Source organism: Tenrec ecaudatus, chromosome 3 (genome assembly GCF_050624435.1).
Source record: "Tenrec ecaudatus isolate mTenEca1 chromosome 3, mTenEca1.hap1, whole genome shotgun sequence".
Lineage (NCBI taxonomy): Eukaryota > Metazoa > Chordata > Mammalia > Afrosoricida > Tenrecidae > Tenrec > Tenrec ecaudatus.
This window is the reverse complement of record NC_134532.1, coordinates 41,557,754-41,573,191: the sequence shown is the minus strand read 5'-3', so window position 1 is coordinate 41,573,191 and position 15,438 is coordinate 41,557,754.

Genomic DNA, 15,438 nt, shown 5'->3' with positions numbered 1-15,438 from the left:
AACACCAACACCACACTCACTGCCATCAGTGGATTCCGACTCACAGAGAATCTATAAGACAGAGTATACTATTGTTTTGAAAAGCACACTCGGCAAAAGGAACTTTGTTACCAATATGACTCCTGCTAGCAACAAACACAGGGCTGCATGACAGTGAAAGGGGCCGCTTTCCTTAGATCAAGCAAGGACTGAGCCACAAGATTCCCCAAGGAAAGCTTCTGAAAAAAAAATGGTGACCACATTTTAAAGTTTTAGAAAAATATACTAATAATTAAATGTAGAGGATTATGGATGTGAAACATATGTCACAGGGATGATCATGAATATGCATTAAGGTGTGGTTAAGATTCTTAAGATACAGCTCTTTGTCCTTCTTGGTTCCAAATGTCTTCTTATTTTGACTGGCGATGTCTTTTTGATGACTTTTAATTCCGTGACTAAAGTGCTTCAGTTCCATGTGACCTGTGACCAGTGACCGGTGACCTGAAGGTTGGGAATGTCTTTGTGGACATGTTTGCCTGGCCAGTTTGGTTCAGGATTGATACTCATTGGGTGTTGTGGGATATATATATTTTTTTGTGTGTGCGGAAAGGGCTCAACAGAGACAGGACATCAGGAAGGGAAATACAGAATAATTATGGGCAATAAATTGAGGCACTTCGACATCCTGTGGCAACATCGCATATACTAAGGAGAGGTTCCTTGGACAAGCTGTGGAGTTTACATTGTGACACAACGTTAAGCAGGTTGGGGAATAATCTCAAACAGAATGTCCATTGTTCATCTTATACTGTACTCAGAGTCCCCTTAGCTACTATATTTGCAACAAATATAATCTTGCCACAAGATTTTAGTTACTGAACATAATCTTTCCCAGAAATGGGAAGTCTATTGTCATTTATTGTTTGGATTCTTTCTTTCTTTCATTTTTAGGAATTTGGCAGTGATTGGTAGATGGGCAAGAAACGTATATATTGTTTCCTCTTTGTTCCTCCTTCCAAAGATCAAACTGGAATTTCAGTTAAAAATTAAAGAGCTTATTGAAGGAACAAAACAATCCAGGAATGGACAATAATAATTGTAAGGATTCACAAAGTCCCACAGTAAAAGTAAATTTTCAGAGTTTAAATGCAGGAGGATCCCGGGGCTTAAAAGAATATTCCCATCCTTGGCCCCTATGTTTGGCTCAAATGGACAAGGCAATAACAGGGACACTATATAAAGATTGAGTCATGTAACAGTTTTTATTTGTTTTGCTTTGACTTTAGATATTGGGAGAGAGAGTGGATGCTCTTGCTGGCAGCTTATTGGGGGAGGAGCTATGCTTACTTTTAAAAGTCAGTTCAAAATAAACAAGTAATCATAAACAACAGAATTGTAATCTGGCTGCATCTTTTGTTCTTCTTTACATTGACTCACAACCATAATGAGCTCTTCAATCCTTGATCATCATCAGCAAGCGTTTCAAGTCCTCGTCACTTTCAGCAAGCAAGATTGCATCACCTTCATATAACGGAGGTTAATAAGGCTTTCTCCAGGTCTGATGCCATATTCTTCTTCATATAGTTCAGTTTCTCTGATTATTTGCTCATCATGCAGCTTGGACAAGTATGATGAGAGGGCACAACCTGACACACACTTTTCTTGATTTGCAGTATTCCCTTGTTCTGTTCACACAACTACTTCTTGATCCGTGTACAAGTTCCTCAAGCGCACTACGAAGTGTTCTGTAATTCCAATTCTTTCCAAGGTTATACGTAGCTTATTAAGAATATTTAGCTTTAAATAACATTTACAATTTCAAAAGTCCAAATTCAATAGAACTTATTGTTTTTTTCTTTAGTGGATGTTTTATGTTTGTATCTAAAAATCTCACAGTCATACAGGCATCCATGCAAACACTATTATAATGTCCATTATTTGATTTTAGAATATTTTTGACTTTGCATTTTGCTTTAACATCTAAACACTTTTATGTTTTTTCTTAATAGGAATAAATTCTGAATCAATTTGTTTGTTTTATACTTTTTATACTATTGATTGGATAGATTATCATTCGTCAAATTAATTTTCAAAGCGCCTTCCCTTAGAGCTGCCCTCAAATTTGAACTTCTAGTTCCTAGATATTCAACAAACCATTTCTGTTCTTAAACAGTATCTACTTGTGATATCAAGTTGCATTAACTTTCAGAAACAGCATTTATTCAAAAATTCACTTTATGAAAAAGACTCAGTTCTCTAATTAAATGTCAACATAAAAAAATAAATTCATTTTACCTTCATCATAATAGTAACAGTTTAGAAAGTCATTCCATTTTTAGGCCATGAAGGATGAAATATTGTTAATAGACACCACTGTGCATAGTAAATAAACATAAAATGAATCTGGTGAGAGCAAGGACCCAGTGGGGCTGCCTGACCACCTTACACTCACTCATAGCCCAGTGGACTCACAAATTTTCCACCATTTACAGGGAACAACTTTACCACTTTTTGATCTCTTATTTTGTGGATGATATTTGTATTTTACTTTTGTGACGTTTTCACCTTCATAAGACACCAACTTGTAGCGGTTTTACTGTCTTCCCTTTGTTAAGGGACATTCCCTTTGTTGGAATTTAAGAGACGGTAGTACAGTCCCTGAGGGGAGGATGTTGGGTTTCAACCAGTGACCTTGTGGTTAGAAGCCCAATACTTAGCTTTCAACATCACCACCCCCCTTTGTATCTCTGTATCTTTGTATCATGGAGTCTGTTTCACTGGTTATCATACTGGTACTTTCATGTGAACTCCAGATTTGTGTATATAAATCACTCATATTTTCTACACTTTCAACTAACTAACTTGAAACCAAGAAATAAAATCGCAGATCACATGGCAGAATTTTGCAAGACCAACAACTTCTGTGCAAATACCTTTTATAGGGCTGGTTCAAACCGTTGGTTTGCAATCAATTATATGACAGTGAGAGCTTCTTTGTTACCCTTAAGGAGATACTAGTACACTCCCTCCGATTGTAAACAGAGTTTCCACTGAACATGTTTGAGAACTGTGGGAACAAAACCAGCTGACGACACTGCAGAAAGCACCACCTATGCTCAGCTCTGACCCTGCTCATGGATCGATCCTGGGCCTGTGCTTTGTCCTGAGCGCCCCCTGCTGGTCTTAACGTTCCATGCAGTCCAGCCCCAGAGCTGTCCTACAAGATATTTTATGTGAGGGCCACACTGACTGCCCTGTGTCCACCTGCACTGTATGTAACACACAGATGTGTCCTCCATGCTCACAAAGGTCAGCGGTAGGGAGAATTGTTTTCGGTAAGGGTCAAGGACACTACTACAGTGACTTACAGTACGAGATCCCTGTATGCCATGGCCTCTCCCTGGGTTCTGCCTGACTCTAATCACTCCAAACTACCCTTCCCTGACACTGACCTCATGGCAGGATCAGGATCTTCATGAGAAATAGAGGGAGGAAGGAGGTAGACATTTCTGAACAAGGTCGTCCTGGCTCAGGAGGGTCCGGTGTCTCCTCTGGGGGGAGACCACTTTTAACCAGGAAACTATAACAAGCATTTTCCGGAGTGTAACTGACTGGCATAAGCTCTGGGATCCATGAGAAGTTTGCTAATGCCACAGCGACACCACTCCACCAGGAGGTTCTACAAAAATGTTTCCTGAATCAAGTTGAATGCAGGCAACTGAATCCAGTTACAAAGCAACAATGATCATTACGAATACTTATTAGGAAGAAGTTCTCATAATACTGGGAATGGCCTTGGTGACAAAAATGGCTAGGCAATTTGAGCTGAGGAATTTCTTTCCTTTTAGGACAATGCACCTGCTCATTCTTCAAGGGAAGCAAGGGTTGAACGCTTAGGATTTAATGAAGAAACCTTACATCATCTGTTCTATAGCCCTGCTGTTGTTTGGAAGTTATATAGAGAGTCAGTGCAGAGAACCCCGATCCAGTAAGAGGCATCAGTGTCCCCATGTGGGGAGTTGTTTTCTTGTCTTGTCAGAGGCCTGTGTTCTTGTTCTCAAGCTCTAGGAGAAAGCAGACACTGTGTCCTCTGGTGCTGGACTGAGGGATGCCTCTGAGACTCCTGCTCTGCAGCTGCATCAGGCTGAGGGTTTCTGCCCCTCTCAGGAAGGAGTTTCTCTCACTGTGTCTCTTGCACAGTAATACATGGTTGTGTCTGAGTCCTTCAGGCTGCTCCACTGCAGGGACATGGTGCTGATGGAGTTGTCTGTGGAGATGGTGCCTTTTCCTTGGAAGGATGGGTTGTACATGGTTCCAGAGTCACTAGGATCAATCCTTCCTATCCATTCCAAGCCCTTTCCAGGTGTCTGTCTTATCCAGCTGATCCAGCTTCCAGTAAAGCTGTACTCAGATGTCTTACAGGAGATTCTCAAAGACTCCGGGGTCACTTCACCTCTGCCCTGGACTGCACCAGCTGCGCCTGGGCACAGACACCTGTGGAAATAGGATTCAGAGATCAGAGATTGCCTCTTCACACACACACCCTCCATTCAGCGCAAACCCTGTGGTGATCCTGACCTCAGAGAAGAGTAACGAGGAGAGCTAGGGTGGCAGAACCCATCTTGGAAGGAGGATGCAAAGTAATCACACTGTGGTCCCCAGCTGGGTGATGAGGGAGCTTCCCCTGTGGAGGTAGCCTGTGGGTCTAAAATCGATGTCTTCCACTTTGCATATTTCTGCCCTGCCCTCCATGTCAGACTCCTCCAGCCTTATAACCCTGGAAACCCAAGGCAGGCGGAGGTGCGGGTCTTGGGACTACTAGGAAGGACAGAACCTGATCCTAGTAACATCCTGCAAGAGAGAGAGAGAGAGATAGAGAGAGAGAGAGAGAGAGAGAGAGAGAGAGAGAGAGAGAGAGAGAGAGAGAGGAGAGAATGGGACGGGCACTATTACTAGCACCTCTCCCACGCAGAGTACTGAACAGTGGCTCTCCACTCAGTGCATCTCTCAGTCCACACCCAGGGAGGAGTAGTTTCAAACCCAGTGTGAATCTGCAGCCCAAGGAGCCGGGGTCCTCACAGACGGTCTCTACTTAACTGTCTGTGGGATTATGTCTAGGATAGAAAGTACCTCTGTCTCCTTAGCGAAGACTTTGAAGAATCTGATCTCCCAAATGGCCCCTTCTCAATAGACTCTCAGGTGCGTCCTAGCGCCCAGGTCTCCTCTGTGCTTTCTGCTGCCTGAGGAGAGAAAACAAATCTTAGGGAGTGTGAGCTTTACTCAGAGTGTCAGACAATCTGTGCAGATTAAAGCCCGAGATGAGTGTGTTACTCTCTGTGTACTCATGGTCAAACCTGGCCCTTGTCACCATCTCTCTGACAGTGTAGCTCTGTTCAGAAGAGAAGTTAAAAGTCCAACAAAGGGAATATTTCACCTTCATCAGTTTCATCATCTGTCTCTAAACATTTCTCTGATCTGCTCTGATCTAAACTAAAGAAAACCATCAGTGGGTTAACATTTTCTCTCTCTGAGGAGGAGGCCTTAGGTTTCAGGGAATACAAAGTACCGCTGACATAACAGCCCACAAAGACAATGTCCTATATCTGGCTTTTGAGAGTAGTGACTGGGGACTTTAAACCACTTGAGGTGCAGCTAATTGTCTCTCCCTTTACAGAGTGATGATCATTGAAGACACATGGTAACCATTAGTCCAATGTTGTAATAAATCATGGATATGAGTTCCCTGGATGCTAAGACCAGGAGAAATAGATGGTGCCTTGGTGCCTTGCTATCAGTACCCACTTCTTTGGAAAAGATAGCATTAGAATTCTTGGGTAGAGTGGGATAAAAAGTGAAACAAAACACACACACACACACACACACACACACACACACACACACACACACACACACAAAGAAAAGAATAATAAAAAGACTAGGCTTACTGGTTGGGTAGACTTGTGGAAGTCCTGAGACTATGGCTGTCAGCCTCCCTTAAGGTCTGTGACTGAACTCACCCCTTGGAAATACTTCCAGCTTGTGGACGCCATTACAAGATGGCGCTGGACCGCGCCCTTATCTTAAGGGTTAGTGATAACAAGTTATGCCACGCGTGCGCTCAGTCTGGACTTTGACGCAGGAGAGCTTTGCGTCTATCTGAGAGAGCCCCGTCACCCTGAAGCATATATAAGCCAGTGTTTTTAGCCTGCCCGGGGTCTTCCATAGCTGACCTCGGATCTAGAGGCAGCTCTCAATAAACTCCGCTTATCACGCTATCAGAAGGATCCTGGTCAATTTGTCTCGTCGTGTGTCGCGTTCATCCTCTTATCTTCTGCCGTGGGAGGGTCGCGCGTGACAGCTGGTGCCGAAAACCCGGGATTTCGAGTCCTTAACAAGGCGACGAGGCGGTTGAGTGGAGACCCCTGAAAGGGAGGATTCAGAACTGATCAGCGCTGCGGAGAGGGTGAGTTCTGCAAGGCCACTGCTGTGTGAATGTTTATCCGCTACGGCTGCGGCGGCCTTGGCTGAGTGTGAGAGAGAGTGCTGCTTCTGCTTTCGGTTTAGACCGAGAAGAAAATCCTGTGCTTAAGTCCCGTGTAGATAAACGGGCGACATGGGAAATGTTCCAATAAAACAGATGGTTAAAACTTTGCAGCAAATCTTGCTAGCTCGTAAACTGAAGATATCAGAAGGCACGCTTAGCAAATTTGTGAGGGAAATAGACCAGATTGCACCATGGTTTCTAACAACGGGCTCTCTGACTGTCCCATGTTGGGACAAGTTGGGAAGAGACATTGATCGAGCAAAAGAAGAGGGACAGATAAGACCGGGCACGAGACCGGTCTGGAAACTAGTTAGAAGTTGCTTAGTGGACGAAGCTTGTGCAGAAGTGATACGTCAGGGGCAGCGTGAGTGGATTGACTTTCAAGACAGCATGTCAGAAGCAGGACAGGAACACACCCGAGGAAACAGGACGTCCGAAAAGGACGATCCAGGAATAGATCGATCTAAAAGGAAAAAACACAGGAGCTCAAAATTGGAGACAAATATGGAGTCAGAGGAAACCTCCGTGACCGGCTCGGAATCAGAGACCGGAGAGGAAACGGAGACAAAACAGCCAAAAACAGGAGGGACCACAAGAGAGAGGGGGGCTGCCGCGCGGGCACGGCAGGAAGCCCCTACTGAGATTAAGCTTAAAGACAAATCCAAAGTGCCAGGAAGTATTTATCCCTGGAAGGAATTCGGGGCTTTAGGCCTTACCGAAAGTGATGAGGAGGAATTGGAGGAGGCGGCGGCTGCATATGACAGAGGGAGGTACGATGAGTTTGCTGCTATTAAGTCTATACCTCCGGCACCTCAGATACCTCTCCCTATAGCTCAGGGGGACAAAATTATTCTCTTTTGACGCCGAAGAGCCAACGGATGCTTAGTCAGATGTTCCCGGTTTTTGAAAATGCCAACCAACAGCGATATCATGAACCTTTAGATTATAAAATTGTCAAGGAATTGGCCGAGGCAGTAAGATCTTACGGAGTCAATGCTAATTACACACAATCTTTAATAGATCGTGTCTGTGCGCATTGTATGACTCCTACTGACTGGTGTTCAGTCACCAAGGCGGTCCTAACCACAGGACAGTACCTAGAGTGGAAGTCTATGTGGATGGAAAACAGCATGACCCAAGCAAGACAAAATGCAGCCAGGGGCATGCCTCAGCAGGCTTGGACATATGAGATGCTAACAGGAAATGGTCAATGGGTAAACAATCAGACAGGTTACCCTATAGATGTATACCAACAAATTAATTTAGCCGCCAGAAAGGCCTGGAAAGTGCTGCCCAATAGGGGAGAAGTAAGAGGGAACCTTACAAAAATAATACAAGGCCCTACGGAGCCATTTTCAGATTTTGTGGCTAGAATGCTAGAAGCAGCAGGAAAAATTGTGGGGAGTGGTGAGAACCTGGCCTATACCCCATCCAGTAAATAGACAAGCCCCAGTTCTCCCAGTATTTTTTGCTCAAAAATGTGATAGATTGGGAGTCCCTTGTAGTCCTGCTGTGAGTAAAGTATCAAAATTTTATAATGTCACAAATTTTACTTTAGTTAATAGCTTATGTTTCCATATTGTAAAAAATTCTTCCAGTAATCAGTGCATAAATTTGAGAAAGATAAATGTTACAACATGGCTTGATCCTGAAGTTACCCCAGGGTCGACTGTCAAGGTAGAGGTCGATCAAGAAGGCGAGATGATTTTTAGTGGCTCGCCCCCAGCCCCGCAACTAGGCGAATGGTCGACACCAGCAACTCCGCCGGTGACGCGTGTCAAGACATATGTCTGGCAAGAAGAATTGCTGGCACCAGTAGAGACGGGCGAAGAACATGAGGAAAGAACTCGATGCAATGGTACTCTGGAAAGAGTGAGGGTATTCCCTCCCTGTCGTCCTAGAGAAAGATTTCCACCAGAGTTTGAAAACTGTGACCCAGGGGTACAGGATAAATTGTATTTATCTAAACTAAACCTCAATTTTCCCCCAAAATTATATAACAGCACCCAGAATGTGAGCAAGAATACATGGCCGTGGCATCAGTGGATTCTAAATAACAGATTGAATGCTGCCACTATTATGTCCCCTTTTGCTGGCTTGTTGGGAAGCGTCATACGTCTCAAAAGAGCTAATGTAGTTATTGTGGGAAATATGGCAAACGTTAGTGAAGGCTTGAGTTATAGCCATAATTATATTTATGATTATAATCCAGTTTGCGTAAAAAGTCCTTTTTTATTTTTAGTTTTTAATGATACATGTATTATAAATGATGTTGTTAGTTGCAATAGTAGTAAATGTAGATGTAAAATTAGAGAGTGTTGGTCTGGAAACCGAACGCATAATGCTATGGTCATTCGCATTCCCACCTTAGTTCCTATACCTGTGGAAGCGGATCCGAATCAATTCCCCATTACTACTCTATTGAGACATAAAAGAGATTTTGGCGTAACAGCTGCAATTGTTACAGCAATAGCGATATCAGCAACAGCGGCCGTAACTGCGGGTATCGCTATGGCCAATCAAGTGCAGACAGCTAAAGTTATAAATGAAGTTGTGGAAAAAACCGCGGATGCACTAATGGAAGCCCGCAATGCCCAAGCTCATTTAGCGGCGGGAATAATTCTGTTGAATCAAAAAACGGATTTATTGCAACAAGAAATTGAGCAACTTACCAGCTTGGTACAACTGAGCTGTGTATTATCAACACCTGCGGTTTGTGTCACCCCTATTGTATATAATGAATCAAGCAGCATTATTAAAAACATTTCAGATTTTTTGACAGGCCAATGGAGTGAAGAGCTGGAAGCGATACAGGACCAGATGTTGTTGAAGATTTTGAAATTGAATGGCACATGTACTAAGCCTATCACGCTTGGAGATTACACTTCTTGGTTGTCCTCTGCTTTTTCCTATTTCAAGGAGTGGGTGGGAACATTTTTATTTTTGGGCTTAATCTGCTTCGGTGGCATAATTCTTCTCTGGATGATTTGCAAGCTCAAGCGCAATCAGGCTAGCGAAAAGCGTGTGATATTACAAGCCCTCATGGCTCTTGAAAAGGGCGAGCAGCCAGAGATTTGGCTTTCCCTCCTCAAGCGCTAGACCATGCGCAAGCTGAGTCCACAGCCAAAGACGGGAAAGACCAGTGGGACATGGTACCAACCTAAGACAGGAGCCTGCCGCTAGAGGGCAGGAGTTCCGATGACGGGTAAGGACCATGTGGCATGCTAGGTCACCTAAGACAGGCGGGATTCCAAAATCTGATTATATAAAAAGGGAGGAGATGTGGACGCCATTACAAGATGGCGCTGGACCGCGCCCTTATCTTCAGGGTTAGTGATAACAAGTTATGCCACGCTTGCGCTCAGTCTGGACTTTGACGCAGGAGAGCTTTGCGCCTATCTGAGAGAGCCCCGTCACCCCGAAGCATATATAAGCCAGGGTTTTTAGCCTGCCCGGGGTCTTCCATAGCTGACCTCGGATCTAGAGGCAGCTCTCAATAAACTCCGCTTATCACGCTATCAGAAGGATCCTGGTCAATTTGTCTCGTCGTGTGTCGCGTTCATCCTCTTATCTTCCGCCGTGGGAGGGTCGCGCGTGACACCAGCTAAATAATTGACAGGCCCACAAGGGAGCAATAGTCCTGGGGAGAGACAATGACTTTAGAATAATCAAACTTCTGTGATTAAAAGGGCAACATTTATCCAGGGGAATATTCAGAATGTTTGACAAGAAAAGGTTATTGTAACAAGAGTTAGTGTGCATTGAAGTCAATGAAATGTAACCAACAGTGTATGAATTTTTGAATTAATACTACTATTCTCGGTATACCTTCATGCAATCCACAAGAAAAAGAAAAAAGAGAAAATTAAATTAAAACGCTTCCCCCTCAGTTTTCTTCTGATGAGAAGAGAGCTCCTCAGGTTGTGCTTTGTGCACTCGGGACCTCCCAAACAACAAACAAGGACACAGAGTATATGTCCTACTTCCATGCCTCATTCTCCTCCCTCTGTTGTCTGGGGTTGACAGTTATGCTAAAAACATCTAAATCTTGGTTCTCAGAGGCAGGAAGAGAACTAAAAACCATGACACACGGGAAAATGGGATAGGGGAGGCTCCAAAATTCTGCTAGAACTCTGTATCTTCCTCATCATGCACTGTCTTGAATCAGGGTCATGGGCCTATTTGGCTCGAGACCCTGTGCCATAGATCCCAACCTTCCCTTCGTGGTGATTACAATCTAGTCTCACATAGCTTCCCTGACCTACTTGTATCGGCATCAATGCACGCATCAAATAAGTGGTATATTCCTGTTGTGGGGACCCAGTTGCTTGAGACAATCTCTTGAGTAGTGAATCATTGTTTTATAGCATCCATGTACAACACCTTACTCCTGATGAAACACCTCATGTTGTAGCTTGTGCAACTAGTCTCCAATTTATCTCAGGATAGACAAGAGTGTTGTCTGGACACCATCTGCATGGACTCAGTCCAAATCCCTGAATCTGAATGCACAATCACACCAGCGTCCATTGAAAGGGTTTCTCTTTCTCTCTCCCTCATCCTTCTATACATTTTCCTATCGCTGCTCTATATCTATCATCTATCTATCTATCTATCTATCTATCTATCTATCTATCTATCTATCTATCTATCTATCTATCTATCTATCTATTACCTATCATAAATCTATTAATTGTTCTACCAATCTACTGAATTATCGATTTAGTTATCATCTATTTTCTCTGTCCATATCTTGTATCTGTCTACCTGTATTTATCTATCTATGTTTCTGTTTGTAATTCCATCTATTTCATGCTTAACTTTATTTCTGAAATGAACCCCAGCTTAATGGGAGCAAATATGTTTTGTGCTTGTTGGAGTATGCTATATTTTGGTCATTGATTCTAGTTTGCTTGACCCATTTATTTGTTTACTTATTTGATTCTTGATGTCCTTATGGATCTTCTGTTTTAATATTAAGTCCACAATAGAAAATGTTGAATTGAAATACTCCACTATTTGGTTGCATTATGCTGTTATTTATTTATTGCTTTTAAAATATTAGCCAGAACTTGTTTGATGTATTTTGAAGAAATAATGTTATATTCTCACAACCTGTCTGTTAGTTCATCATACTGTGGTGGGTTGTGTTTTGTTGACATGCTGGGAGATATGTCACTGTTATATCAAATGCCAGCAGGGTCACCCAAAATGAGCACATTTCAGCAAATCTTCCAGACTAAGAACAGACAATGCAGAAGGATATCTCTCCCCTCTTCAGAGGAAGATTATGATAAAACTTTACCCACAACTTTGAAGCATTGTTGAATGCTGAAAGCCTAAGCAAAGGAAGTAGGACATCGCTGAAGCTGCTGCTAGAGGATGGGCCCTCAGGTTGGAAGACACTCAAAATGTGACTGAAGAGAGGCTGATTTCTTGGAGAGGAGTGAGCCATGATGACGTGATTTGGGTAAAGCCTCTGGGAGTGGAGATGTCAGGATCTTCATTTGCTGATGGGCCATGACTTAAGATAAAGAGAAACTGCTACAAAAGTCTTCTAAGGGTCAGAACTTTTAATGGGCATACTATCAGTTTAGGGAAATTGAAAGTGGTCAAAAATTAAATGGGATGCATGAATATTGATCGGTATCCTAGGCATTAGTGAGTGTAAATGGACTGACTGGTATTGGCCAATTTGAATCAGAAAATCATAGGATTTACTATGCCGAGGACAGCACAGTCAGGAGAATGGCATAGCATTCATTGTCAGAAAGGATCTTGCTAAACCCATCATGAAATACAATACTGTCTGTGATAGGATTATATCTGCCTTCAAGGAAATCCAATCAATACAACTATTATCAAACATCTCTTGAAGAATGCAATTGCTGCCAAGTTTAGCATTCCCACAAGTAACATATAACGCTAATAAATAAAATTGTATTTTTTATTTGCTCCTCCCTCCCCACTTTTGTTGAGATTTCAATTCCATTATTATTCATCCCACATGCAGTAGGGTAGATTTTACATATTTCTTATACATTAATATTGTATTCCTATGTCATAAAATAGAGAAATCCCTTGGGGGAAACCTGAGATGGAGAAGCATCCCCAGAACAGAACAGGAAACCAACCCTGTCCCTTTCCATCTGTTTCTGAGTATGTCCTGCGATCTGTGGGTCCTGAGCGCCCTCTGCTGCCCAGCTCTCTCCCAGCAGGGAGTTTGTGTCTGGGATCACACTGACTTCCTTTCACTTTCTCACAGGGTAACAGAGGGTCTTGTTTTCCATTTTCTAACCTTCCATTTGCAGATGAACTGTGTTCTTGTCATTGTCTCTGGAGATGATGAATCAGTCCTTCATGGAGTCTGCATTGTTCATAGTGCCGTAATGGAAGTATTTACACAGAGAGATGAACAAAGTCTACATACCAAGGTATTTTTTTTATCCTCCTCTGTTGAGGGATGACTTAATGTCACAGGCAAGTAAGGCCAATCTCAGGAAGTAATTTTCTTTGTCATTTCTAGGTGCATTAATGGTAAATAAAGGATTCAGGGAAATATTCAGAGTCACTGCCTCAATAAGCACAGCTGCCATTCCCCCAGGATTCCTGATGCTCTCAGCATGTAGGTTTCACAGGGTGTGTCTCACATAGACTTCAGGCTGCTAATCTGTAGATGCACTGTGCAGACTGGGGTATCCATGGAGAAGACATAGCCCTGTGCCAAACCCTGCACATATGTTGACTTCTCAGTGTAGATGTTGATCCAGCCCATCCACGGAAGGCATTTTCTGGGTGCTTGTCAAACCCTATTCATAGACGTAGCTCATGAAGGTGTTTCCCGAAGTCATATAAGACATCTTCAGCAATTTCCCAACTTTTTAACCTAGGCCCCAGACTGCACTAACTGCATCTGGGCATGCACACCTGTGAGGAAGTAAACCAGAAGGTGAGAGCTCTGGAGCTGCCACAGTGTTCTCTCCATCCGCATATGTTATCTTACCGAAGGTGATGGTCTATAGGAAAATGAAGCTCCATGGTCACTCCTTCATGAGTGCACTTTGTTGTCAGTGGTTTAGGAGCAACCCATATGGCAATATCCTTGCTTAATGCTTCGTCAAGGGAGATGGCTTCAGCCTTCAACTCTATAGGGCACTTGTATGTGGATATAATTCACATTCATGATTGGATTTCTGATCGACATCAGTGATATATAATAGAAAGCCTAGATAACTCTAGAACAGTAGTTCTCAACTGGTGGGTCGCGACCCCTTTGGGGGGGTGTCAAGTGACCTTTTCACAGGGGTGGCCTAAGACCATCGGAAAACACATATTTCTGATTATTTTAGGAACTGAGGCAGCACTCCTCTATCTGTCACCAGGTGGGTCTGCCCACATGCAGATACCTGCACATCCAAGTACCCGGCATGATGACATCATCTTGCCAACCCAATTACATACACCCCATACAAATGTATATGAGAGGGTTGACGCCATCATGTACTTATGTGGACCAGTTATCCATGTGTAGAGAGCCACTACTGTGTAGAAAGCAGTAGCTTCATTGAAAGCAGCTACTCTGTTAAAATCAGCAGTATAGGAGGTAAAACGACACTTCATGAATTATAATTACTGGGTAAATTTATTATCAACTACTAAAAATATATATATATTTGGACCATGGGAACTTAATCTGGATCCTGATTGGTCTTTTTATATTCAGATGTGGTTGATATGAGTACTGAACCCCCTGTTATAGTAACAGGTATGTAAAAAACAACAACAATACAGATCATGATAAATCCTAGGAAAATTTAATGAAGTGTATTCACTGAAATATGCTAGGTATCATCCTATGCATTATTAAAGCTATTGTTATATATTATTTCATTATCAAACCATCCCATGGCAATGGATTGTGTAGAGAACATTAAGAAAAAAAATACAGTGAAGATTTTCTTACGGTATGGTTTTACCTCAATAATTACAAGAGGAATTGAGAAACCACAATGTGTTATTTGTTGTGAAGTTCTATCAGACAAATCTCTGAAGCCAAACAAACTAAAATACCATTTTGATCACAAGCATCCATGTTTTGCCGGCAAGGATACCAACTATTTTAGAAGCAAAGCTGATGGACTCAAGAAATCCAGACTTGACACTGGTCGCAAGTACTACAAACAAAACGTAGCAGCCATTAAGCTTCATATATGGTGGCACTCAGAATCGCCAGAGTTATGAAACCTCACAGCATTGCTGAGGATTTACTGTTGCCAGTGGCAAAAGACATTCGTAGAGTTATGATCAGAGAAGAATTTGTTACGAAATTGAGTGGAATTTCCTTATCTAACGACATTGTCCACAGAAGAATACATGACATGTCTGCTGATATTCTTGATCAGGTCATCCAGGAAATTAAATCTGCTCCACTTCCAATATTTAGTTAGCATCCAGCTTGATGAATCTAAAGATGTTGCAACCTGGTCCCAGTTACAGGTCTACTTGAGGTATATGAATGACGGCGACTTTAAAGATGTGTTTCTTTTTGCAAACTTCTTGAAACAACAACTACTGCATGTAATGTATTTGGCACACTTGGTTCATTTCTGAAAGAGCATAAGATCTCTTGGGAAAAGGTTTGTGCTGTTTGCACAAGGGGCTCCAGTTATGCTAGGATGTCGATCTGGTTTTCAATGTTTGGTACTGAACGAGTTACCAAAAGTCATCGGAACACACTGTATGATTCATTGGCAAATATTATTGATGAAGATGCTGCCACAAGAGTCATAAGAAGTGATGAAAAGCATCATAAGTTCTGTCAATTTTGTAAAGGCGAGCACTTAAAGCAGTCGACTGTTTTCACAACTGTACAACGAGTTGGATATGCTGAATAATGCTCTGCTATTTCACAC